The sequence below is a fragment of the Musa acuminata genome, chromosome BXJ1-8 (assembly GCF_036884655.1).
Source record: "Musa acuminata AAA Group cultivar baxijiao chromosome BXJ1-8, Cavendish_Baxijiao_AAA, whole genome shotgun sequence".
Lineage (NCBI taxonomy): Eukaryota > Viridiplantae > Streptophyta > Magnoliopsida > Zingiberales > Musaceae > Musa > Musa acuminata.
The window spans coordinates 38,764,847-38,789,944 of record NC_088334.1 but is presented as its reverse complement, the minus strand read 5'-3'; the positions used below and the strand labels follow the sequence as shown (position 1 = coordinate 38,789,944).

The 25,098-nt window shown below is 53.0% G+C and overlaps 19 non-coding genes and 11 pseudogenes across 19 annotated transcripts; all 30 read right to left on the bottom strand.

Annotated features, from left to right (window-relative positions):
• Positions 1-423: 423 nt before the first annotated feature.
• LOC135590721 (5S ribosomal RNA) lies at positions 424-542 on the bottom strand. Its single transcript, XR_010478128.1, has one exon. It is a non-coding gene; the product is annotated as a 5S ribosomal RNA (ribosomal RNA).
• Positions 543-1,727: 1,185 nt separating this feature from the next.
• On the bottom strand, positions 1,728-1,846 carry LOC135590822 (5S ribosomal RNA). Its single transcript, XR_010478228.1, has one exon. It is a non-coding gene; the product is annotated as a 5S ribosomal RNA (ribosomal RNA).
• A 543-nt stretch (positions 1,847-2,389) lies between these two features.
• Positions 2,390-2,486, bottom strand: LOC135591830 (5S ribosomal RNA; annotated as a pseudogene).
• A 544-nt stretch (positions 2,487-3,030) lies between these two features.
• LOC135591829 (5S ribosomal RNA) lies at positions 3,031-3,127 on the bottom strand (annotated as a pseudogene).
• A 544-nt stretch (positions 3,128-3,671) lies between these two features.
• Positions 3,672-3,790, bottom strand: LOC135590810 (5S ribosomal RNA). The gene has a single exon (XR_010478216.1). It is a non-coding gene; the product is annotated as a 5S ribosomal RNA (ribosomal RNA).
• Positions 3,791-4,334: 544 nt separating this feature from the next.
• LOC135590231 (5S ribosomal RNA) lies at positions 4,335-4,453 on the bottom strand. The gene has a single exon (XR_010477637.1). It is a non-coding gene; the product is annotated as a 5S ribosomal RNA (ribosomal RNA).
• Positions 4,454-4,997: 544 nt separating this feature from the next.
• LOC135590798 (5S ribosomal RNA) lies at positions 4,998-5,116 on the bottom strand. Its single transcript, XR_010478204.1, has one exon. It is a non-coding gene; the product is annotated as a 5S ribosomal RNA (ribosomal RNA).
• Positions 5,117-5,660: 544 nt separating this feature from the next.
• Positions 5,661-5,779, bottom strand: LOC135590230 (5S ribosomal RNA). Its single transcript, XR_010477636.1, has one exon. It is a non-coding gene; the product is annotated as a 5S ribosomal RNA (ribosomal RNA).
• A 1,185-nt stretch (positions 5,780-6,964) lies between these two features.
• On the bottom strand, positions 6,965-7,083 carry LOC135592080 (5S ribosomal RNA). Its single transcript, XR_010478846.1, has one exon. It is a non-coding gene; the product is annotated as a 5S ribosomal RNA (ribosomal RNA).
• A 1,185-nt stretch (positions 7,084-8,268) lies between these two features.
• LOC135591827 (5S ribosomal RNA) lies at positions 8,269-8,365 on the bottom strand (annotated as a pseudogene).
• A 544-nt stretch (positions 8,366-8,909) lies between these two features.
• On the bottom strand, positions 8,910-9,028 carry LOC135590784 (5S ribosomal RNA). Its single transcript, XR_010478190.1, has one exon. It is a non-coding gene; the product is annotated as a 5S ribosomal RNA (ribosomal RNA).
• A 544-nt stretch (positions 9,029-9,572) lies between these two features.
• LOC135591825 (5S ribosomal RNA) lies at positions 9,573-9,669 on the bottom strand (annotated as a pseudogene).
• Positions 9,670-10,213: 544 nt separating this feature from the next.
• Positions 10,214-10,332, bottom strand: LOC135589614 (5S ribosomal RNA). Its single transcript, XR_010477020.1, has one exon. It is a non-coding gene; the product is annotated as a 5S ribosomal RNA (ribosomal RNA).
• Positions 10,333-10,876: 544 nt separating this feature from the next.
• LOC135591824 (5S ribosomal RNA) lies at positions 10,877-10,973 on the bottom strand (annotated as a pseudogene).
• A 544-nt stretch (positions 10,974-11,517) lies between these two features.
• On the bottom strand, positions 11,518-11,636 carry LOC135589612 (5S ribosomal RNA). Its single transcript, XR_010477019.1, has one exon. It is a non-coding gene; the product is annotated as a 5S ribosomal RNA (ribosomal RNA).
• A 544-nt stretch (positions 11,637-12,180) lies between these two features.
• On the bottom strand, positions 12,181-12,277 carry LOC135591823 (5S ribosomal RNA; annotated as a pseudogene).
• A 544-nt stretch (positions 12,278-12,821) lies between these two features.
• Positions 12,822-12,940, bottom strand: LOC135589611 (5S ribosomal RNA). Its single transcript, XR_010477018.1, has one exon. It is a non-coding gene; the product is annotated as a 5S ribosomal RNA (ribosomal RNA).
• A 544-nt stretch (positions 12,941-13,484) lies between these two features.
• LOC135591822 (5S ribosomal RNA) lies at positions 13,485-13,581 on the bottom strand (annotated as a pseudogene).
• Positions 13,582-14,124: 543 nt separating this feature from the next.
• Positions 14,125-14,243, bottom strand: LOC135590772 (5S ribosomal RNA). Its single transcript, XR_010478178.1, has one exon. It is a non-coding gene; the product is annotated as a 5S ribosomal RNA (ribosomal RNA).
• Positions 14,244-15,428: 1,185 nt separating this feature from the next.
• On the bottom strand, positions 15,429-15,525 carry LOC135591821 (5S ribosomal RNA; annotated as a pseudogene).
• Positions 15,526-16,069: 544 nt separating this feature from the next.
• LOC135590199 (5S ribosomal RNA) lies at positions 16,070-16,188 on the bottom strand. The gene has a single exon (XR_010477605.1). It is a non-coding gene; the product is annotated as a 5S ribosomal RNA (ribosomal RNA).
• Positions 16,189-16,732: 544 nt separating this feature from the next.
• LOC135591820 (5S ribosomal RNA) lies at positions 16,733-16,829 on the bottom strand (annotated as a pseudogene).
• Positions 16,830-17,371: 542 nt separating this feature from the next.
• Positions 17,372-17,490, bottom strand: LOC135590760 (5S ribosomal RNA). Its single transcript, XR_010478166.1, has one exon. It is a non-coding gene; the product is annotated as a 5S ribosomal RNA (ribosomal RNA).
• Positions 17,491-19,316: 1,826 nt separating this feature from the next.
• LOC135590748 (5S ribosomal RNA) lies at positions 19,317-19,435 on the bottom strand. Its single transcript, XR_010478154.1, has one exon. It is a non-coding gene; the product is annotated as a 5S ribosomal RNA (ribosomal RNA).
• A 544-nt stretch (positions 19,436-19,979) lies between these two features.
• Positions 19,980-20,098, bottom strand: LOC135590228 (5S ribosomal RNA). Its single transcript, XR_010477635.1, has one exon. It is a non-coding gene; the product is annotated as a 5S ribosomal RNA (ribosomal RNA).
• Positions 20,099-20,642: 544 nt separating this feature from the next.
• On the bottom strand, positions 20,643-20,739 carry LOC135591819 (5S ribosomal RNA; annotated as a pseudogene).
• A 544-nt stretch (positions 20,740-21,283) lies between these two features.
• Positions 21,284-21,402, bottom strand: LOC135589301 (5S ribosomal RNA). The gene has a single exon (XR_010476710.1). It is a non-coding gene; the product is annotated as a 5S ribosomal RNA (ribosomal RNA).
• A 1,826-nt stretch (positions 21,403-23,228) lies between these two features.
• On the bottom strand, positions 23,229-23,347 carry LOC135592035 (5S ribosomal RNA). Its single transcript, XR_010478801.1, has one exon. It is a non-coding gene; the product is annotated as a 5S ribosomal RNA (ribosomal RNA).
• A 544-nt stretch (positions 23,348-23,891) lies between these two features.
• Positions 23,892-24,010, bottom strand: LOC135590717 (5S ribosomal RNA). The gene has a single exon (XR_010478123.1). It is a non-coding gene; the product is annotated as a 5S ribosomal RNA (ribosomal RNA).
• Positions 24,011-24,554: 544 nt separating this feature from the next.
• Positions 24,555-24,651, bottom strand: LOC135591818 (5S ribosomal RNA; annotated as a pseudogene).
• Between the last annotated feature and the right edge of the window lie 447 nt (positions 24,652-25,098).

Below are 25,098 nucleotides of genomic sequence, written 5' to 3'. Positions count from 1 at the left end.
GGCCGACCGCGTACCGGACACGGCAAGCGCGCGCCGAAACCATCGGGACTTTCTCGAACGAACTCGGAATCGCTATTGCGGCCCCATTCCGGAAAGCTCTCTCCGAGCCCCACGAGATTGACTGCGTAGCGGTCACGGCAAATTCCGAGGCCCAAAACCATCGCCTCGGAGGTCGACGGGAGAGGTTTTGGCCGCTCGGGGCGCAAAAAGGAGTGCAACACGAGGACTTCCCAGGGGGTCACCCATCCTAGAACCATGTCTGGTCATTGTATGTTTTATGAAGAAATTTTTAGATGATGATTTCATTATTCTCCTGCTATATATATGTTAATGACATATTTATTGTTGGCCATAATGCTGGAAAAATTGAAAAGCTTAAAAGAGAGTTTTAAGTAAGTGTTTTGGCCGCTCGGGGCGCAAAAAGGAGTGCAACACGATGACTTCCTAGGGGGTCACCAATCCTAGTACTACTCTCGCCCAAGCAGGCTTAACTTCGGAGTTCTGATGGGATCCGGTGCTTTAGTGCTGGTATGATCGCACTCGTTTTGTGTGCGTCGTCCCTCGCCTTTGTGCACGTCGCGGACGGCGCATCGACGACCGGAGCCCCAAAACCTCTCGAACGATCTCGGAATCGCCATTGTCGGATCCCTCCGATGCCCACGAGGCCGACCGCGTACCGGACACGGCAAGCGCGCGCCGAAACCATCGGGACTTTCTCGAACGAACTCGGAATCGCTATTGCGGCCCCATTCCGGAAAGCTCTCTCCGAGCCCCACGAGACTGACTGCGTAGCGGTCACGGCAAATTCCGAGGCCCAAAACCATCGCCTCGGAGGTCGACGGGAGAGGTTTTGGTCGCTCGGGGCGCAAAAAGGAGTGCAACACGAGGACTTCCCAGGGGGTCACCCATCCTAGAACCATGTCTGGTCATTGTATGTTTTATGAAGAAATTTTTAGATGATGATTTCATTATTCTCCTGCAATATATATGTTAATGACATATTTATTGTTGGCCATAATGCTGGAAAAATTGAAAAGCTTAAAAGAGAGTTTTAAGTAAGTGTTTTGGCCGCTCGGGGCGCAAAAAGGAGTGCAACACGAGGACTTCCCATGGGTGACCCAAGCATGCTTAACTTCGGAGTTCTGATGGGATCCGGTGCTTTAGTGCTGGTATGATCGCACTCGTTTTGTGTGCGTCGTCCCTCGCCTTTGTGCACGTCGCGGACGGCGCATCGACGACCGGAGCCCCGAAACCTCTCGAACGATCTCGGAATCGCCATTGTCGGATCCCTCCGATGCCCACGAGGCCGACCGCGTACCGGACACGGCAAGCGCGCGCCGAAACCATCGGGACTTTCTCGAACGAACTCGGAATCGCTATTGCGGCCCCATTCCGGAAAGCTCTCTCCGAGCCCCACGAGACTGACTGCATAGCGGTCACGGCAAATTCCGAGGCCCAAAACCATCGCCTCGGAGGTCGACGGGAGAGGTTTTGGCCGCTCGGGGCGCAAAAAGGAGTGCAACACGAGGACTTCCCAGGGGGTCACCCATCCTAGAACCATGTCTGGTCATTGTATGTTTTATGAAGAAATTTTTAGATGATGATTTCATTATTCTCCTGCTATATATATGTTAATGACATATTTATTGTTGGCCATAATGCTGGAAAAATTGAAAAGCTTAAAAGAGAGTTTTAAGTATGTCTTTTGGCCGCTCGGGGCGCAAAAAGGAGTGCAACACGAGGACTTCCCAGGGGGTCACCCATCCTAGTACTACTCTCGCCCAAGCAGGCTTAACTTCGGAGTTCTGATGGGATCCGGTGCTTTAGTGCTGGTATGATCGCACTCGTTTTGTGTGCGTCGTCCCTCGCCTTTGTGCACGTCGCGGACGGCGCATCGACGACCGGAGCCCCGAAACCTCTCGAACGATCTCGGAATCGCCATTGTCGGATCCCTCCGATGCCCACGAGGCCGACCACGTAGCGGACACGGCAAGCGCGCGCCGAAACCATCGGGACTTTCTCGAACGAACTCGGAATCGCTATTGCGGCCCCATTCCGGAAGCTCTCTCCGAGCCCCACGAGACTGACTGCGTAGCGGTCACGGCAAATTCCGAGGCCCAAAACCATCGCCTCGGAGGTCGACGGGAGAGGTTTTGGCTGCTCGGGGCGCAAAAAGGAGTGCAACACGAGGACTTCCCAGGGGGTCACCCATCCTAGAACAATGTCTGGTCATTGTATGTTTTATGAAGAAATTTTTAGATGATGATTTCATTATTCTCCTGCAATATATATGTTAATGACATATTTATTGTTGGCCATAATGCTGGAAAAATTGAAAAGCTTAAAAGAGAGTTTTAAGTAAGTGTTTTGGCCGCTCGGGGCGCAAAAAGGAGTGCAACACGAGGACTTCCCATGGGTGACCCAAGCACGCTTAACTTCGGAGTTCTGATGGGATCCGGTGCTTTAGTGCTGGTATGATCGCACTCGTTTTGTGTGCGTCGTCCCTCGCCTTTGTGCACGTCGCGGACGGCGCATCGACGACCGGAGCCCCGAAACCTCTCGAACGATCTCGGAATCGCCATTGTCGGATCCCTCCGATGCCCACGAGGCCGACCGCGTACCGGACACGGCAAGCGCGCGCCGAAACCATCGGGACTTTCTCGAACGAACTCGGAATCGCTATTGCGGCCCCATTCCGGAAAGCTCTCTCCGAGCCCCACGAGATTGACTGCTTAGCGGTCACGGCAAATTCCGAGGCCCAGAACCATCGCCTCGGAGGTCGACGGGAGAGGTTTTGGCCGCTCGGGGCGCAAAAAGGAGTGCAACACGAGGACTTCCCAGGGGGTCACCCATCCTAGAACCATGTCTGGTCATTGTATGTTTTATGAAGAAATTTTTAGATGATGATTTCATTATTCTCCTGGTATATATATGTTAATGACATATTTATTGTTGGCCATAATGCTGGAAAAATTGAAAAGCTTAAAAGAGAGTTTTAAGTAAGTGTTTTGGCCGCTCGGGGCGCAAAAAGGAGTGCAACACGAGGACTTCCCATGGGTGACCCAAGCACGCTTAACTTCGGAGTTCTGATGGGATCCGGTGCTTTAGTGCTGGTATGATCGCACTCGTTTTGTGTGCGTCGTCCCTCGCCTTTGTGCACGTCGCGGACGGCGCATCGACGACCGGAGCCCCGAAACCTCTCGAACGATCTCGGAATCGCCATTGTCGGATCCCTCCGATGCCCACGAGGCCGACCGCGTACCGGACACGGCAAGCGCGCGCCGAAACCATCGGGACTTTCTCGAACGAACTCGGAATCGCTATTGCGGCCCCATTCCGGAAAGCTCTCTCCGAGCCCCACGAGACTGACTGCATAGCGGTCACGGCAAATTCCGAGGCCCAAAACCATCGCCTCGGAGGTCGACGGGAGAGGTTTTGGCCGCTCGGGGCGCAAAAAGGAGTGCAACACGAGGACTTCCCAGGGGGTCACCCATCCTAGAACCATGTCTGGTCATTGTATGTTTTATGAAGAAATTTTTAGATGATGATTTCATTATTCTCCTGCTATATATATGTTAACGACATATTTATTGTTGGCCATAATGCTGGAAAAATTGAAAAGCTTAAAAGAGAGTTTTAAGTAAGTCTTTTGGCCGCTCGGGGCGCAAAAAGGAGTGCAACACGAGGACTTCCCAGGGGGTCACCCATCCTAGTACTACTCTCGCCCAAGCAGGCTTAACTTCGGAGTTCTGATGGGATCCGGTGCTTTAGTGCTGGTATGATCGCACTCGTTTTGTGTGCTTCGTCCCTCGCCTTTGTGCACGTCGCGGACGGCGCATCGACGACCGGAGCCCCGAAACCTCTCGAACGATCTCGGAATCGCCATTGTCGGATCCCTCCGATGCCCACGAGGCCGACCGCGTACCGGACACGGCAAGCGCGCGCCGAAACCATCGGGACTTTCTCGAACGAACTCGGAATCGCTATTGCGGCCCCATTCCGGAAAGCTCTCTCCGAGCCCCACGAGACTGACTGCGTAGCGGTCACGGCAAATTCCGAGGCCCAAAACCATCGCCTCGGAGGTCGACGGGAGAGGTTTTGGCCGCTCGGGGCGCAAAAAGGAGTGCAACACGAGGACTTCCCAGGGGGTCACCCATCCTAGAACCATGTCTGGTCATTGTATGTTTTATGAAGAAATTTTTAGATGATTATTTCATTATTCTCCTGCTATATATATGTTAATGACATATTTATTGTTGGCCATAATGCTGGAAAAATTGAAAAGCTTAAAAGAGAGTTTTAAGTAAGTCTTTTGGCCGCTCGGGGCGCAAAAAGGAGTGCAACACGATGACTTCCTAGGGGGTCACCAATCCTAGTACTACTCTCGCCCAAGCACGCTTAACTTCGGAGTTCTGATGGGATCCGGTGCTTTAGTGCTGGTATGATCGCACTCGTTTTGTGTGCGTCGTCCCTCGCCTTTGTGCACGTCGCGGACGGCGCATCGACGACCGGAGCCCCGAAACCTCTCGAACGATCTCGGAATCGCCATTGTCGGATCCCTCCGATGCCCACGAGGCCGACCGCGTACCGGACACGGCAAGCGCGCGCCGAAACCATCGGGACTTTCTCGAACGAACTCGGAATCGCTATTGCGGCCCCATTCCGGAAAGCTCTCTCCGAGCCCCACGAGACTGACTGCATAGCGGTCACGGCAAATTCCGAGGCCCAAAACCATCGCCTCGGAGGTCGACGGGAGAGGTTTTGGCCGCTCGGGGCGCAAAAAGTAGTGCAACACGAGGACTTCCCAGGGGGTCACCCATCCTAGAACCATGTCTGGTCATTGTATGTTTTATGAAGAAATTTTTAGATGATGATTTCATTATTCTCCTGCTATATATATGTTAATGACATATTTATTGTTGGCCATAATGCTGGAAAAATTGAAAAGCTTAAAAGAGAGTTTTAAGTAAGTCTTTTGGCCGCTCGGGGCGCAAAAAGGAGTGCAACACGAGGACTTCCCAGGGGGTCACCCATCCTAGTACTACTCTCGCCCAAGCAGGCTTAACTTCGGAGTTCTGATGGGATCCGGTGCTTTAGTGCTGGTATGATCGCACTCGTTTTGTGTGCTTCGTCCCTCGCCTTTGTGCACGTCGCGGACGGCGCATCGACGACCGGAGCCCCGAAACCTCTCGAACGATCTCGGAATCGCCATTGTCGGATCCCTCCGATGCCCACGAGGCCGACCGCGTACCGGACACGGCAAGCGCGCGCCGAAACCATCGGGACTTTCTCGAACGAACTCGGAATCGCTATTGCGGCCCCATTCCGGAAAGCTCTCTCCGAGCCCCACGAGACTGACTGCGTAGCGGTCACGGCAAATTCCGAGGCCCAAAACCATCGCCTCGGAGGTCGACGGGAGAGGTTTTGGCCGCTCGGGGCGCAAAAAGGAGTGCAACACGAGGACTTCCCAGGGGGTCACCCATCCTAGAACCATGTCTGGTCATTGTATGTTTTATGAAGAAATTTTTAGATGATTATTTCATTATTCTCCTGCTATATATATGTTAATGACATATTTATTGTTGGCCATAATGCTGGAAAAATTGAAAAGCTTAAAAGAGAGTTTTAAGTAAGTCTTTTGGCCGCTCGGGGCGCAAAAAGGAGTGCAACACGATGACTTCCTAGGGGGTCACCAATCCTAGTACTACTCTCGCCCAAGCACGCTTAACTTCGGAGTTCTGATGGGATCCGGTGCTTTAGTGCTGGTATGATCGCACTCGTTTTGTGTGCGTCGTCCCTCGCCTTTGTGCACGTCGCGGACGGCGCATCGACGACCGGAGCCCCGAAACCTCTCGAACGATCTCGGAATCGCCATTGTCGGATCCCTCCGATGCCCACGAGGCCGACCGCGTACCGGACACGGCAAGCGCGCGCCGAAACCATCGGGACTTTCTCGAACGAACTCGGAATCGCTATTGCGGCCCCATTCCGGAAAGCTCTCTCCGAGCCCCACGAGATTGACTGCTTAGCGGTCACGGCAAATTCCGAGGCCCAAAACCATCACCTCGGAGGTCGACGGGAGAGGTTTTGGCCGCTCGGGGCGCAAAAAGGAGTGCAACACGAGGACTTCCCAGGGGGTCACCCATCCTAGAACCATGTCTGGTCATTGTATGTTTTATGAAGAAATTTTTAGATGATGATTTCATTATTCTCCTGCTATATATATGTTAATGACATATTTATTGTTGGCCATAATGCTGGAAAAATTGAAAAGCTTAAAAGAGAGTTTTAAGTAAGTGTTTTGGCCTCTCGGGGCGCAAAAAGGAGTGCAACACGAGGACTTCCCATGGGTGACCCAAGCACGCTTAACTTCGGAGTTCTGATGGGATCCGGTGCTTTAGTCCTGGTATGATCGCACTCGTTTTGTGTGCGTCGTCCCTCGCCTTTGTGCACGTCGCGGACGGCGCATCGACGACCGGAGCCCCGAAACCTCTCGAACGATCTAGGAATCGCCATTGTCGGATCCCTCCGATGCCCACGAGGCCGACCGCGTACCGGACACGGCAAGCGCGCGCCGAAACCATCGGGACTTTCTCGAACGAACTCGGAATCGCTATTGCGGCCCCATTCCGGAAAGCTCTCTCCGAGCCCCACGAGACTGACTGCGTAGCGGTCACGGCAAATTCCGAGGCCCAAAACCATCGCCTCGGAGGTCGACGGGAGAGGTTTTGGCCGCTCGGGGCGCAAAAAGGAGTGCAACACGAGGACTTCCCAGGGGGTCACCCATCCGAGAACCATGTCTGGTCATTGTATGTTTTATGAAGAAATTTTTAGATGATGATTTCATTATTCTCCTGCTATATATATGTTAATGACATATTTTTTGTTGGCCATAATGCTGGAAAAATTGAAAAGCTTAAAAGAGAGTTTTAAGTAAGTCTTTTGGCCGCTCGGGGCGCAAAAAGGAGTGCAACACGAGGACTTCCCAGGGGGTCACCCATCCTAGTACTACTCTCGCCCAAGCACGCTTGACTTCGGAGTTCTGATGGGATCCGGTGCTTTATTGCTGGTATGATCGCACTCGTTTTGTGTGCGTCGTCCCTCGCCTTTGTGCACGTCGCGGACGGCGCATCGATGACCGGAGCCACGAAACCTCTCGAACGATCTCGGAATCGCCATTGTCGGATCCCTCCGATGCCCACGAGGCCGACCGCATACCGGACACGGCAAGCACGCGCCGAAACCATCGGGACTTTCTCGAACGAACTCGAAATCGCTATTGCGGCCCCATTCCGGAAAGCTCTCTCCGAGCCCCACGAGACTGACTGCGTAGCGGTCACGGCAAATTCCGAGGCCCAAAACCATCGCCTCGGAGGTCGACGGGAGAGGTTTTGGTCGCTCGGGGCGCAAAAAGGAGTGCAACACGAGGACTTCCCAGGGGGTCACCCATCCTAGAACCATGTCTGGTCATTGTATGTTTTATGAAGAAATTTTTAGATGATGATTTCATTATTCTCCTGCTATATATATGTTAATGACATATTTATTGTTGGCCATAATGCTGGAAAAATTGAAAAGCTTAAAAGAGAGTTTTAAGTAAGTGTTTTGGCCGCTCGGGGCGCAAAAAGGAGTGCAACACGAGGACTTCCCATGGGTGACCCAAGCACGCTTAACTTCGAAGTTCTGATGGGATCCGGTGCTTTAGTGCTGGTATGATCGCACTCGTTTTGTGTGCGTCGTCCCTCGCCTTTGTGCACGTCGCGGACGGCGCATCGACGACCGGAGCCCCGAAACCTCTCGAACGATCTCGGAATCGCCATTGTCGGATCCCTCCGATGCCCACGAGGCCGACCGCGTACCGGACACGGCAAGCGCACGCCGAAACCATCGGGACTTTCTCGAACGAACTCGGAATCGCTATTGCGGCCCCATTCCGGAAAGCTCTCTCCGAGCCCCACGAGACTGACAGCGTAGCGGTCACGGCAAATTCCGAGGCCCAAAACCATCGCCTCGGAGGTCGACGGGAGAGGTTTTGGCTGCTCGGGGCGCAAAAAGGAGTGCAACACGAGGACTTCCCAGGGGGTCACCCATCCTAGAACCATGTCTGGTCATTGTATGTTTTATGAAGAAATTTTTAGATGATGATTTCATTATTCTCCTGCAATATATATGTTAATGACATATTTATTGTTGGCCATAATGCTGGAAAAATTGAAAAGCTTAAAAGAGAGTTTTAAGTAAGTGTTTTGGCCGCTCGGGGCGCAAAAAGGAGTGCAACACGAGGACTTCCCATGGGTGACCCAAGCACGCTTAACTTCGGAGTTCTGATGGGATCCGGTGCTTTAGTGCTGGTATGATCGCACTCGTTTTGTGTGCGTCGTCCCTCGCCTTTGTGCACGTCGCGGACGGCGCATCGACGACCGGAGCCCCGAAACCTCTCGAACGATCTCGGAATCGCCATTGTCGGATCCCTCCGATGCCCACGAGGCCGACCGCGTACCGGACACGGCAAGCGCGCGCCGAAACCATCGGGACTTTCTCGAACGACCTCGGAATCGCTATTGCGGCCCCATTCCGGAAAGCTCTCTCCGAGCCCCACGAGACTGACTGCATAGCGGTCACGGCAAATTCCGAGGCCCAAAACCATCGCCTCGGAGGTCGACGGGAGAGGTTTTGGCCGCTCGGGGCGCAAAAAGGAGTGCAACACGAGGACTTCCCAGGGGGTCACCCATCCTAGAACCATGTCTGGTCATTGTATGTTTTATGAAGAAATTTTTAGATGATGATTTCATTATTCTCCTGCTATATATATGTTAATGACATATTTATTGTTGGCCATAATGCTGGAAAAATTGAAAAGCTTAAAAGAGAGTTTTAAGTAAGTCTTTTGGCCGCTCGGGGCGCAAAAAGGAGTGCAACACGAGGACTTCCCAGGGGGTCACCCATCCTAGTACTACTCTCGCCCAAGCAGGCTTAACTTCGGAGTTCTGATGGGATCCGGTGCTTTAGTGCTGGTATGATCGCACTCGTTTTGTGTGCGTCGTCCCTCGCCTTTGTGCACGTCGCGGACGGCGCATCGACGACCGGAGCCCCGAAACCTCTCGAACGATCTCGGAATCGCCATTGTCGGATCCCTCCGATGCCCACGAGGCCGACCACGTACCGGACACGGCAAGCGCGCGCCGAAACCATCGGGACTTTCTCGAACGAACTCGGAATCGCTATTGCGGCCCCATTCCGGAAAGCTCTCTCCGAGCCCCACGAGACTGACTGCGTAGCGGTCACGGCAAATTCCGAGGCCCAAAACCATCGCCTCGGAGGTCGACGGGAGAGGTTTTGGCTGCTCGGGGCGCAAAAAGGAGTGCAACACGAGGACTTCCCAGGGGGTCACCCATCCTAGAACAATGTCTGGTCATTGTATGTTTTATGAAGAAATTTTTAGATGATGATTTCATTATTCTCCTGCAATATATATGTTAATGACATATTTATTGTTGGCCATAATGCTGGAAAAATTGAAAAGCTTAAAAGAGAGTTTTAAGTAAGTGTTTTGGCCGCTCGGGGCGCAAAAAGGAGTGCAACACGAGGACTTCCCATGGGTGACCCAAGCACGCTTAACTTCGGAGTTCTGATGGGATCCGGTGCTTTAGTGCTGGTATGATCGCACTCGTTTTGTGTGCGTCGTCCCTCGCCTTTGTGCACGTCGCGGACGGCGCATCGACGACCGGAGCCCCGAAACCTCTCGAACGATCTCGGAATCGCCATTGTCGGATCCCTCCGATGCCCACGAGGCCGACCGCGTACCGGACACGGCAAGCGCGCGCCGAAACCATCGGGACTTTCTCGAACGAACTCGGAATCGCTATTGCGGCCCCATTCCGGAAAGCTCTCTCCGAGCCCCACGAGACTGACTGCATAGCGGTCACGGCAAATTCCGAGGCCCAAAACCATCGCCTCGGAGGTCGACGGGAGAGGTTTTGGCCGCTCGGGGCGCAAAAAGGAGTGCAACACGAGGACTTCCCAGGGGGTCACCCATCCTAGAACCATGTCTGGTCATTGTATGTTTTATGAAGAAATTTTTAGATGATGATTTCATTATTCTCCTGCTATATATATGTTAATGACATATTTATTGTTGGCCATAATGCCGGAAAAATTGAAAAGCTTAAAAGAGAGTTTTAAGTAAGTCTTTTGGCCGCTCGGGGCGCAAAAAGGAGTGCAACACGAGGACTTCCCAGGGGGTCACCCATCCTAGTACTACTCTCGCCCAAGCAGGCTTAACTTCGGATTTCTGATGGGATCCGGTGCTTTAGTGCTGGTATGATCGCACTCGTTTTGTGTGCTTCGTCCCTCGCCTTTGTGCACGTCGCGGACGGCGCATCGACGACCGGAGCCCCGAAACCTCTCGAACGATCTCGGAATCGCCATTGTCGGATCCCTCCGATGCCCACGAGGCCGACCGCGTACCGGACACGGCAAGCGCGCGCCGAAACCATCGGGACTTTCTCGAACGAACTCGGAATCGCTATTGCGGCCCCATTCCGGAAAGCTCTCTCCGAGCCCCACGAGACTGACTGCGTAGCGGTCACGGCAAATTCCGAGGCCCAAAACTATCGCCTCGGAGGTCGACGGGAGAGGTTTTGGCTGCTCGGGGCGCAAAAAGGAGTGCAACACGAGGACTTCCCAGGGGGTCACCCATCCTAGAACCATGTCTGGTCATTGTATGTTTTATGAAGAAATTTTTAGATGATGATTTCATTATTCTCCTGCAATATATATGTTAATGACATATTTATTGTTGGCCATAATGCTGGAAAAATTGAAAAGCTTAAAAGAGAGTTTTAAGTAAGTGTTTTGGCCGCTCGGGGCGCAAAAAGGAGTGCAACACGAGGACTTCCCATGGGTGACCCAAGCACGCTTAACTTCGGAGTTCTGATGGGATCCGGTGCTTTAGTGCTGGTATGATCGCACTCGTTTTGTGTGCGTCGTCCCTCGCCTTTGTGCACGTCGCGGACGGCGCATCGACGACCGGAGCCCCGAAACCTCTCGAACGATCTCGGAATCGCCATTGTCGGATCCCTCCGATGCCCACGAGGCCGACCGCGTACCGGACACGGCAAGCGCGCGCCGAAACCATCGGGACTTTCTCGAACGAACTCGGAATCGCTATTGCGGCCCCATTCCGGAAAGCTCTCTCCGAGCCCCACGAGACTGACTGCATAGCGGTCACGGCAAATTCCGAGGCCCAAAACCATCGCCTCGGAGGTCGACGGGAGAGGTTTTGGCCGCTCGGGGCGCAAAAAGGAGTGCAACACGAGGACTTCCCAGGGGGTCACCCATCCTAGAACCATGTCTGGTCATTGTATCTTTTATGAAGAAATTTTTAGATGATGATTTCATTATTCTCCTGCTATATATATGTTAATGACATATTTATTGTTGGCCATAATGCTGGAAAAATTGAAAAGCTTAAAAGAGAGTTTTAAGTAAGTCTTTTGGCCGCTCGGGGCGCAAAAAGGAGTGCAACACGAGGACTTCCCAGGGGGTCACCCATCCTAGTACTACTCTCGCCCAAGCAGGCTTAACTTCGGATTTCTGATGGGATCCGGTGCTTTAGTGCTGGTATGATCGCACTCGTTTTGTGTGCTTCGTCCCTCGCCTTTGTGCACGTCGCGGACGGCGCATCGACGACCGGAGCCCCGAAACCTCTCGAACGATCTCGGAATCGCCATTGTCGGATCCCTCCGATGCCCACGAGGCCGACCGCGTACCGGACACGGCAAGCGCGCGCCGAAACCATCGGGACTTTCTCGAACGAACTCGGAATCGCTATTGCGGCCCCATTCCGGAAAGCTCTCTCCGAGCCCCACGAGACTGACTGCGTAGCGGTCACGGCAAATTCCGAGGCCCAAAACTATCGCCTCGGAGGTCGACGGGAGAGGTTTTGGCTGCTCGGGGCGCAAAAAGGAGTGCAACACGAGGACTTCCCAGGGGGTCACCCATCCTAGAACCATGTCTGGTCATTGTATGTTTTATGAAGAAATTTTTAGATGATGATTTCATTATTCTCCTGCAATATATATGTTAATGACATATTTATTGTTGGCCATAATGCTGGAAAAATTGAAAAGCTTAAAAGAGAGTTTTAAGTAAGTGTTTTGGCCGCTCGGGGCGCAAAAAGGAGTGCAACACGAGGACTTCCCATGGGTGACCCAAGCACGCTTAACTTCGGAGTTCTGATGGGATCCGGTGCTTTAGTGCTGGTATGATCGCACTCGTTTTGTGTGCGTCGTCCCTCGCCTTTGTGCACGTCGCGGACGGCGCATCGACGACCGGAGCCCCGAAACCTCTCGAACGATCTCGGAATCGCCATTGTCGGATCCCTCCGATGCCCACGAGGCCGACCGCGTACCGGACACGGCAAGCGCGCGCCGAAACCATCGGGACTTTCTCGAACGAACTCGGAATCGCTATTGCGGCCCCATTCCGGAAAGCTCTCTCCGAGCCCCACGAGACTGACTGCATAGCGGTCACGGCAAATTCCGAGGCCCAAAACCATCGCCTCGGAGGTCGACGGGAGAGGTTTTGGCCGCTCGGGGCGCAAAAAGGAGTGCAACACGAGGACTTCCCAGGGGGTCACCCATCCTAGAACCATGTCTGGTCATTGTATGTTTTATGAAGAAATTTTTAGATGATGATTTCATTATTCTCCTGCTATATATATGTTAATGACATATTTATTGTTGGCCATAATGCTGGAAAAATTGAAAAGCTTAAAAGAGAGTTTTAAGTAAGTCTTTTGGCCGCTCGGGGCGCAAAAAGGAGTGCAACACGAGGACTTCCCAGGGGGTCACCCATCCTAGTACTACTCTCGCCCAAGCAGGCTTAACTTCGGATTTCTGATGGGATCCGGTGCTTTAGTGCTGGTATGATCGCACTCGTTTTGTGTGCTTCGTCCCTCACCTTTGTGCACGTCGCGGACGGCGCATCGACGACCGGAGCCCCGAAACCTCTCGAACGATCTCGGAATCGCCATTGTCGGATCCCTCCGATGCCCACGAGGCCGACCGCGTACCGGACACGGCAAGCGCGCGCCGAAACCATCGGGACTTTCTCGAACGAACTCGGAATCGCTATTGCGGCCCCATTCCGGAAAGCTCTCTCCGAGCCCCACGAGACTGACTGCGTAGCGGTCACGGCAAATTCCGAGGCCCAAAACTATCGCCTCGGAGGTCGACGGGAGAGGTTTTGGCTGCTCGGGGCGCAAAAAGGAGTGCAACACGAGGACTTCCCAGGGGGTCACCCATCCTAGAACCATGTCTGGTCATTGTATGTTTTATGAAGAAATTTTTAGATGATGATTTCATTATTCTCCTGCTATATATATGTTAATGACATATTTATTGTTGGCCATAATGCTGGAAAAATTGAAAAGCTTAAAAGAGAGTTTTAAGTAAGTGTTTTGGCCGCTCGGGGCGCAAAAAGGAGTGCAACACGAGGACTTCCCATGGGTGACCCAAGCACGCTTAACTTCGGAGTTCTGATGGGATCCGGTGCTTTAGTGCTGGTATGATCGCACTCGTTTTGTGTGCGTCGTCCCTCGCCTTTGTGCACGTCGCGGACGGCGCATCGACGACCGGAGCCCCGAAACCTCTCGAACGATCTCGGAATCGCCATTGTCGGATCCCTCCGATGCCCACGAGGCCGACCGCGTACCGGACACGGCAAGCGCGCGCCGAAACCATCGGGACTTTCTCGAACGAACTCGGAATCGCTATTGCGGCCCCATTCCGGAAAGCTCTCTCCGAGCCCCACGAGACTGACTGCATAGCGGTCACGGCAAATTCCGAGGCCCAAAACCATCGCCTCGGAGGTCGACGGGAGAGGTTTTGGCCGCTCGGGGCGCAAAAAGGAGTGCAACACGAGGACTTCCCAGGGGGTTACCCATCCTAGAACCATGTCTGGTCATTGTATGTTTTATGAAGAAATTTTTAGATGATATTTCATTATTCTCCTGCTATATATATGTTAATGACATATTTATTGTTGGCCATAATGCTGGAAAAATTGAAAAGCTTAAAAGAGAGTTTTAAGTAAGTCTTTTGGCCGCTCGGGGCGCAAAAAGGAGTGCAACACGAGGACTTCCCAGGGGGTCACCCATCCTAGTACTACTCTCGCCCAAGCAGGCTTAACTTCGGAGTTCTGATGGGATCCGGTGCTTTAGTGCTGGTATGATCGCACTCGTTTTGTGTGCTTCGTCCCTCGCCTTTGTGCACGTCGCGGACGGCGCATCGACGACCGGAGCCCCGAAACCTCTCGAACGATCTCGGAATCGCCATTGTCGGATCCCTCCGATGCCCACGAGGCCGACCGCGTACCGGACACGGCAAGCGCGCGCCGAAACCATCGGGACTTTCTCGAACGAACTCGGAATCGCTATTGCGGCCCCATTCCGGAAAGCTCTCTCCGAGCCCCACGAGACTGACTGCGTAGCGGTCACGGCAAATTCCGAGGCCCAAAACTATCGCCTCGGAGGTCGACGGGAGAGGTTTTGGCTGCTCGGGGCGCAAAAAGGAGTGCAACACGAGGACTTCCCAGGGGGTCACCCATCCTAGAACCATGTCTGGTCATTGTATGTTTTATGAAGAAATTTTTAGATGATGATTTCATTATTCTCCTGCTATATATATGTTAATGACATATTTATTGTTGGCCATAATGCTGGAAAAATTGAAAAGCTTAAAAGAGAGTTTTAAGTAAGTGTTTTGGCCGCTCGGGGCGCAAAAAGGAGTGCAACACGAGGACTTCCCATGGGTGACCCAAGCACGCTTAACTTCGGAGTTCTGATTGGATCCGGTGCTTTAGTGCTGGTATGATCGCACTCGTTTTGTGTGCGTCGTCCCTCGCCTTTGTGCACGTCGCGGACGGCGCATCGACGACCGGAGCCCCGAAACCTCTCGAACGATCTCGGAATCGCCATTGTCGGATCCCTCCGATGCCCACGAGGCCGACCGCGTACCGGACACGGCAAGCGCGCGCCGAAACCATCGGGACTTTCTCGAACGAACTCGGAATCGCTATTGCGGCCCCATTCCGGAAAGCTCTCTCCGAGCCCCACGAGACTGACTGCGTAGCGGTCACGGCAAATTCCGAGGCCCAAAACTATCGACTCGGAGGTCGACGGGAGAGGTTTTGGCTGCTCGGGGCGCAAAAAGGAGTGCAACACGAGGACTTCCCAGGGGGTCACCCATCCTAGAACCATGTCTGGTCATTGTATGTTTTATGAAGAAATTTTTAGATGATGATTTCATTATTCTCCTGCTATATATATGTTAATGACATATTTATTGTTGGCCATAATGCTGGAAAAATTGAAAAGCTTAAAAGAGAGTTTTAAGTAAGTGTTTTGGCCGCTCGGGGCGCAAAAAGGAGTGCAACACGAGGACTTCCCATGGGTGACCCAAGCACGCTTAACTTCGGAGTTCTGATGGGATCCGGTGCTTTAGTGCTGGTATGATCGCACTCATTTTGTGTGCGTCGTCCCTCGCCTTTGTGCACGTCGCGGACGGCGCATCGACGACCGGAGCCCCGAAACCTCTCGAACGATCTCGGAATCGCCATTGTCGGATCCCTCCGATGCCCACGAGGCCGACCGCGTACCGGACACGGCAAGCGCGCGCCGAAACCATCGGGACTTTCTCGAACGAACTCGGAATCGCTATTGCGGCCCCATTCCGGAAAGCTCTCTCCGAGCCCCACGAGACTGACTGCATAGCGGTCACGGCAAATTCCGAGGCCCAAAACCATCGCCTCGGAGGTCGACGGGAGAGGTTTTGGCCGCTCGGGGCGCAAAAAGGAGTGCAACACGAGGACTTCCCAGGGGGTCACCCATCCTAGAACCATGTCTGGTCATTGTATGTTTTATGAAGAAATTTTTAGATGATGATTTCATTATTCTCCTGCTATATATATGTTAATGACATATTTATTGTTGGCCATAATGCTGGAAAAATTGAAAAGCTTAAAAGAGAGTTTTAAGTAAGTCTTTTGGCCGCTCGGGGCGCAAAAAGGAGTGCAACACGAGGACTTCCCAGGGGGTCACCCATCCTAGTACTACTCTCGCCTAAGCAGGCTTAACTTCGGATTTCTGATGGGATCCGGTGCTTTAGTGCTGGTATGATCGCACTCGTTTTGTGTGCTTCGTCCCTCGCCTTTGTGCACGTCGCGGACGGCGCATCGACGACCGGAGCCCCGAAACCTCTCGAACGATCTCGGAATCGCCATTGTCGGATCCCTCCGATGCCCACGAGGCCGACCGCGTACCGGACACGGCAAGCGCGCGCCGAAACCATCGGGACTTTCTCGAACGAACTCGGAATCGCTATTGCGGCCCCATTCCGGAAAGCTCTCTCCGAGCCCCATGAGACTGACTGCGTAGCGGTCACGGCAAATTCCGAGGCCCAAAACTATCGCCTCGGAGGTCGACGGGAGAGGTTTTGGCTGCTCGGGGCGCAAAAAGGAGTGCAACACGAGGACTTCCCAGGGGGTCACCCATCCTAGAACCATGTCTGGTCATTGTATGTTTTATGAAGAAATTTTTAGATGATGATTTCATTATTCTCCTGCTATATATATGTTAATGACATATTTATTGTTGGCCATAATGCTGGAAAAATTGAAAAGCTTAAAAGAGAGTTTTAAGTAAGTGTTTTGGCCGCTCGGGGCGCAAAAAGGAGTGCAACACGAGGACTTCCCATGGGTGACCCAAGCACGCTTAACTTCGGAGTTCTGATGGGATCCGGTGCTTTAGTGCTGGTATGATCGCACTCGTTTTGTGTGCGTCGTCCCTCGCCTTTGTGCACGTCGCGGACGGCGCATCGACGACCGGAGCCCCGAAACCTCTCGAACGATCTCGGAATCGCCATTGTCGGATCCCTCCGATGCCCACGAGGCCGACCGCGTACCGGACACGGCAAGCGCGCGCCGAAACCATCGGGACTTTCTCGAACGAACTCGGAATCGCTATTGCGGCCCCATTCCGGAAAGCTCTCTCCGAGCCCCACGAGACTGACTGCATAGCGGTCACGGCAAATTCCGAGGCCCAAAACCATCGCCTCGGAGGTCGACGGGAGAGGTTTTGGCCGCTCGGGGCGCAAAAAGGAGTGCAACACGAGGACTTCCCAGGGGGTTACCCATCCTAGAACCATGTCTGGTCATTGTATGTTTTATGAAGAAATTTTTAGATGATATTTCATTATTCTCCTGCTATATATATGTTAATGACATATTTATTGTTGGCCATAATGCTGGAAAAATTGAAAAGCTTAAAAGAGAGTTTTAAGTAAGTCTTTTGGCCGCTCGGGGCCAAAAAGGAGTGCAACACGAGGACTTCCCAGGGGGTCACCCATCCTAGTACTACTCTCGCCCAAGCAGGCTTAACTTCGGAGTTCTGATGGGATCCGGTGCTTTAGTGCTGGTATGATCGCACTCGTTTTGTGTGCTTCGTCCCTCGCCTTTGTGCACGTCGCGGACGGCGCATCGACGACCGGAGCCCCGAAACCTCTCGAACGATCTCGGAATCGCCATTGTCGGATCCCTCCGATGCCCACGAGGCCGACCGCGTACCGGACACGGCAAGCGCGCGCCGAAACCATCGGGACTTTCTCGAACGAACTCGGAATCGCTATTGCGGCCCCATTCCGGAAAGCTCTCTCCGAGCCCCACGAGACTGACTGCGTAGCGGTCACGGCAAATTCCGAGGCCCAAAACTATCGCCTCGGAGGTCGACGGGAGAGGTTTTGGCTGCTCGGGGCGCAAAAAGGAGTGCAACACGAGGACTTCCCAGGGGGTCACCCATCCTAGAACCATGTCTGGTCATTGTATGTTTTATGAAGAAATTTTTAGATGATGATTTCATTATTCTCCTGCTATATATATGTTAATGACATATTTATTGTTGGCCATAATGCTGGAAAAATTGAAAAGCTTAAAAGAGAGTTTTAAGTAAGTGTTTTGGCCGCTCGGGGCGCAAAAAGGAGTGCAACACGAGGACTTCCCATGGGTGACCCAAGCACGCTTAACTTCGGAGTTCTGATTGGATCCGGTGCTTTAGTGCTGGTATGATCGCACTCGTTTTGTGTGCGTCGTCCCTCGCCTTTGTGCACGTCGCGGACGGCGCATCGACGACCGGAGCCCCGAAACCTCTCGAACGATCTCGGAATCGCCATTGTCGGATCCCTCCGATGCCCACGAGGCCGACCGCGTACCGGACACGGCAAGCGCGCGCTGAAACCATCGGGACTTTCTCGAACGAACTCGGAATCGCTATTGCGGCCCCATTCCGGAAAGCTCTCTCCGAGCCCCACGAGACTGACTGCGTAGCGGTCACGGCAAATTCCGAGGCCCAAAACTATCGCCTCGGAGGTCGACGGGAGAGGTTTTGGCTGCTCGGGGCGCAAAAAGGAGTGCAACACGAGGACTTCCCAGGGGGTCACCCATCCTAGAACCATGTCTGGTCATTGTATGTTTTATGAAGAAATTTTTAGATGATGATTTCATTATTCTCCTGCTATATATATGTTAATGACATATTTATTGTTGGCCATAATGCTGGAAAAATTGAAAAGCTTAAAAGAGAGTTTTAAGTAAGTGTTTTGGCCGCTCGGGGCGCAAAAAGGAGTGCAACACGAGGACTTCCCATGGGTGACCCAAGCACGCTTAACTTCGGAGTTCTGATTGGATCCGGTGCTTTAGTGCTGGTATGATCGCACTCGTTTTGTGTGCGTCGTCCCTCGCCTTTGTGCACGTCGCGGACGGCGCATCGACGACCGGAGCCCCGAAACCTCTCGAACGATCTCGGAATCGCCATTGTCGGATCCCTCCGATGCCCACGAGGCCGACCGCGTACCGGACACGGCAAGCGCGCGCCGAAACCATCGGGACTTTCTCGAACGAACTCGGAATCGCTATTGCGGCCCCATTCCGGAAAGCTCTCTCCGAGCCCCACGAGACTGACTGCATAGCGGTCACGGCAAATTCCGAGGCCCAAAACCATCGCCACGGAGGTCGACGGGAGAGGTTTTGGCCGCTCGGGGCGCAAAAAGGAGTGCAACACGAGGACTTCCCAGGGGGTCACCCATCCTAGAACCATGTCTGGTCATTGTATGTTTTATGAAGAAATTTTTAGATGATGATTTCATTATTCTCCTGCTATATATATGTTAATGACATATTTATTGTTGGCCATAATGCTGGAAAAATTGAAAAGCTTAAAAGAGAGTTTTAAGTAAGTCTTTTGGCCGCTCGGGGCGCAAAAAGGAGTGCAACACGAGGACTTCCCAGGGGGTCACCCATCCTAGTACTACTCTCGCCCAAGCAGGCTTAACTTCGGAGTTCTGATGGGATCCGGTGCTTTAGTGCTGGTATGATCGCACTCGTTTTGTGTGCTTCGTCCCTCGCCTTTGTGCACGTCGCGGACGGCGCATCGACGACCGGAGCCCCGAAACCTCTCGAACGATCTCGGAATCGCCATTGTCGGATCCCTCCGATGCCCACGAGGCCGACCGCGTACCGGACACGGCAAGCGCGCGCCGAAACCATCGGGACTTTCTCGAACGAACTCGGAATCGCTATTGCGGCCCCATTCCGGAAAGCTCTCTCCGAGCCCCACGAGACTGACTGCGTAGCGGTCACGGCAAATTCCGAGGCCCAAAACCATCGCCTCGGAGGTCGACGGGAGAGGTTTTGGCCGCTCGGGGCGCAAAAAGGAGTGCAACACGAGGACTTCCCAGGGGGTCACCCATCCTAGAACCATGTCTGGTCATTGTATGTTTTATGAAGAAATTTTTAGATGATGATTTCATTATTCTCCTGCTATATATATGTTAATGACATATTTATTGTTGGCCATAATGCTGGAAAAATTGAAAAGCTTAAAAGAGAGTTTTAAGTAAGTGTTTTGGCCGCTCGGGGCGCAAAAAGGAGTGCAACACGATGACTTCCTAGGGGGTCACCAATCCTAGTACTACTCTCGCCCAAGCACGCTTAACTTCGGAGTTCTGATGGGATCCGGTGCTTTAGTGCTGGTATGATCGCACTCGTTTTGTGTGCGTCGTCCCTCGCCTTTGTGCACGTCGCGGACGGCGCATCGACGACCGGAGCCCCGAAACCTCTCGAACGATCTCGGAATCGCCATTGTCGGATCCCTCCGATGCCCACGAGGCCGACCGCGTACCGGACACGGCAAGCGCGCGCCGAAACCATCGGGACTTTCTCGAACGAACTCGGAATCGCTATTGCGGCCCCATTCCGGAAAGCTCTCTCCGAGCCCCACGAGATTGACTGCTTAGCGGTCACGGCAAATTCCGAGGCCCAAAACCATCGCCTCGGAGGTCGACGGGAGAGGTTTTGGCCGCTCGGGGCGCAAAAAGGAGTGCAACACGAGGACTTCCCAGGGGGTCACCCATCCTAGAACCATGTCTGGTCATTGTATGTTTTATGAAGAAATTTTTAGATGATGATTTCATTATTCTCCTGCTATATATATGTTAATGACATATTTATTGTTGGCCATAATGCTGGAAAAATTGAAAAGCTTAAAAGAGAGTTTTAAGTAAGTGTTTTGGCCGCTCGGGGCGCAAAAAGGAGTGCAACACGAGGACTTCCCATGGGTGACCCAAGCACGCTTAACTTCGGAGTTCTGATGGGATCCGGTGCTTTAGTGCTGGTATGATCGCACTCGTTTTGTGTGCGTCGTCCCTCGCCTTTGTGCACGTCGCGGACGGCGCATCGACGACCGGAGCCCCGAAACCTCTCGAACGATCTCAGAATCGCCATTGTCGGATCCCTCCGATGCCCACGAGGCCGACCGCGTACCGGACACGGCAAGCGCGCGCCGAAACCATCGGGACTTTCTCGAACGAACTCGGAATCGCTATTGCGGCCCCATTCCGGAAAGCTCTCTCCGAGCCCCACGAGACTGACTGCGTAGCGGTCACGGCAAATTCCGAGGCCCAAAACCATCGCCTCGGAGGTCAACTGGAGAGGTTTTGGCCGCTCGGGGCGCAAAAAGGAGTGCAACACGAGGACTTCCCAGGGGGTCACCCATCCTAGAACCATGTCTGGTCATTGTATGTTTTATGAAGAAATTTTTAGATGATGATTTCATTATTCTCCTGCTATATATATGTTAATGACATATTTTTTGTTGGCCATAATGCTGGAAAAATTGAAAAGCTTAAAAGAGAGTTTTAAGTAAGTCTTTTGGCCGCTCGGGGCGCAAAAAGGAGTGCAACACGAGGACTTCCCAGGGGGTCACCCATCCTAGTACTACTCTCGCCCAAGCACGCTTGACTTCGGAGTTCTGATGGGATCCGGTGCATTATTGCTGGTATGATCGCACTCGTTTTGTGTGCGTCGTCCCTCGCCTTTGTGCACGTCGCGGACGGCGCATCGACGACCGGAGCCACGAAACCTCTCGAACGATCTCGGAATCGCCATTGTCGGATCCCTCCGATGCCCACGAGGCCGACCACGTACCGGACACGGCAAGCGCGCGCCGAAACCATCGGGACTTTCTCGAACGAACTCGGAATCGCTATTGCGGCCCCATTCCGGAAAGCTCTCTCCGAGCCCCACGAGACTGACTGAGTAGCGGTCACGGCAAATTCCGAGGCCCAAAACCATCGCCTCGGAGGTCGACGGGAGAGGTTTTGGTCGCTCGGGGCGCAAAAAGGAGTGCAACACGAGGACTTCCCAGGGGGTCACCCATCCTAGAACCATGTCTGGTCATTGTATGTTTTATGAAGAAATTTTTAGATGATGATTTCATTATTCTCCTGCTATATATATGTTAATGACATATTTATAGTTGGCCATAATGCTGGAAAAATTGAAAAGCTTAAAAGAGAGTTTTAAGTAAGTGTTTTGGCCGCTCGGGGCGCAAAAAGGAGTGCAACACGAGGACTTCCCATGGGTGACCCAAGCACGCTTAACTTCGAAGTTCTGATGGGATCCGGTGCTTTAGTGCTGGTATGATCGCACTCGTTTTGTGTGCGTCGTCCCTCGCCTTTGTGCACGTCGCGGACGGCGCATCGACGACCGGAGCCCCGAAACCTCTCGAACGATCTCGGAATCGCCATTGTCGGATCCCTCCGATGCCCACGAGGCCGACCGCGTACCGGACACGGCAAGCGCGCGCCGAAACCATCGGGACTTTCTCGAACGAACTCGGAATCGCTATTGCGGCCCCATTCCGGAAAGCTCTCTCCGAGCCCCACGAGACTGACAGCGTAGCGGTCACGGCAAATTCCGAGGCCCAAAACCATCGCCTCGGAGGTCGACGGGAGAGGTTTTGGCTGCTCGGGGCGCAAAAAGGAGTGCAACACGAGGACTTCCCAGGGGGTCACCCATCCTAGAACCATGTCTGGTCATTGTATGTTTTATGAAGAAATTTTTAGATGATGATTTCATTATTCTCCTGCAATATATATGTTAATGACATATTTATTGTTGGCCATAATGCTGGAAAAATTGAAAAGCTTAAAAGAGAGTTTTAAGTAAGTGTTTTGGCCGCTCGGGGCGCAAAAAGGAGTGCAACACGAGGACTTCCCATGGGTGACCCAAGCACGCTTAACTTCGGAGTTCTGATGGGATCCGGTGCTTTAGTGCTGGTATAATCGCACTCGTTTTGTGTGCGTCGTCCCTCGCCTTTGTGCACGTCGCGGACGGCGCATCGACGACCGGAGCCCCGAAACCTCTCGAACGATCTCGGAATCGCCATTGTCGGATCCCTCCGATGCCCACGAGGCCGACCGCGTACCGGACACGGCAAGCGCGCGCCGAAACCATCGGGACTTTCTCGAACGAACTCGGAATCGCTATTGCGGCCCCATTCCGGAAAGCTCTCTCCGAGCCCCACGAGACTGACTGCATAGCGGTCACGGCAAATTCCGAGGCCCAAAACCATCGCCTCGGAGGTCGACGGGAGAGGTTTTGGCCGCTCGGGGCGCAAAAAGGAGTGCAACACGAGGACTTCCCAGGGGGTCACCCATCCTAGAACCATGTCTGGTCATTGTATGTTTTATGAAGAAATTTTTAGATGATGATTTCATTATTCTCCTGCTATATATATGTTAATGACATATTTATTGTTGGCCATAATGCTGGAAAAATTGAAAAGCTTAAAAGAGAGTTTTAAGTATGTCTTTTGGCCGCTCGGGGCGCAAAAAGGAGTGCAACACGAGGACTTCCCAGGGGGTCACCCATCCTAGTACTAATCTCGCCCAAGCAGGCTTAACTTCGGAGTTCTGATGGGATCCGGTGCTTTAGTGCTGGTATGATCGCACTCGTTTTGTGTGCTTCGTCCCTCGCCTTTGTGCACGTCGCGGACGGCGCATCGACGACCGGAGCCCCGAAACCTCTCGAACGATCTCGGAATCGCCATTGTCGGATCCCTCCGATGCCCACGAGGCCGACCGCGTACCGGACACGGCAAGCGCGCGCCGAAACCATCGGGACTTTCTCGAACGAACTCGGAATCGCTATTGCGGCCCCATTCCGGAAAGCTCTCTCCGAGCCCCACGAGACTGACTGCGTAGCGGTCACGGCAAATTCCGAGGCCCAAAACCATCGCCTCGGAGGTCGACGGGAGAGGTTTTGGCCGCTCGGGGCGCAAAAAGGAGTGCAACACGAGGACTTCCCAGGGGGTCACCCATCCTAGAACCATGTCTGGTCATTGTATGTTTTATGAAGAAATTTTTAGATGATGATTTCATTATTCTCCTGCTATATATATGTTAATGACATATTTATTGTTGGCCATAATGCTGGAAAAATTGAAAAGCTTAAAAGAGAGTTTTAAGTAAGTCTTTTGGCCGCTCGGGGCGCAAAAAGGAGTGCAACACGATGACTTCCTAGGGGGTCACCAATCCTATTACTACTCTCGCCCAAGCACGCTTAACTTCGGAGTTCTGATGGGATCCGGTGCTTTAGTGCTGGTATGATCGCACTCGTTTTGTGTGCGTCGTCCCTCGCCTTTGTGCACGTCGCGGACGGCGCATCGACGACCGGAGCCCCGAAACCTCTCGAACGATCTCGGAATCGCCATTGTCGGATCCCTCCGATGCCCACGAGGCCGACCGCGTACCGGACACGGCAAGCGCGCGCCGAAACCATCGGGACTTTCTCGAACGAACTCGGAATCGCTATTGCGGCCCCATTCCGGAAAGCTCTCTCCGAGCCCCCCGAGATTGACTGCTTAGCGGTCACGGCAAATTCCGAGGCCCAAAACCATCGCCTCGGAGGTCGACGGGAGAGGTTTTGGCCGCTCGGGGCGCAAAAAGGAGTGCAACACGAGGACTTCCCAGGGGGTCACCCATCCTAGAACCATGTCTGGTCATTGTATGTTTTATGAAGAAATTTTTAGATGATGATTTCATTATTCTCCTGCTATATATATGTTAATGACATATTTATTGTTGGCCATAATGCTGGAAAAATTGAAAAGCTTAAAAGAGAGTTTTAAGTAAGTGTTTTGGCCGCTCGGGGCGCAAAAAGGAGTGCAACACGAGGACTTCCCATGGGTGACCCAAGCACGCTTAACTTCGGAGTTCTGATGGGATCCGGTGCTTTAGTGCTGGTATGATCGCACTCGTTTTGTGTGCGTCGTCCCTCGCCTTTGTGCACGTCGCGGACGGCGCATCGACGACCGGAGCCCCGAAACCTCTCGAACGATCTCAGAATCGCCATTGTCGGATCCCTCCGATGCCCACGAGGCCGACCGCGTACCGGACACGGCAAGCGCGCGCCGAAACCATCGGGACTTTCTCGAACGAACTCGGAATCGCTATTGCGGCCCCATTCCGGAAAGCTCTCTCCGAGCCCCACGAGACTGACTGCGTAGCGGTCACGGCAAATTCCGAGGCCCAAAACCATCGCCTCGGAGGTCGACTGGAGAGGTTTTGGCCGCTCGGGGCGCAAAAAGGAGTGCAACACGAGGACTTCCCAGGGGGTCACCCATCCTAGAACCATGTCTGGTCATTGTATGTTTTATGAAGAAATTTTTAGATGATGATTTCATTATTCTCCTGCTATATATAT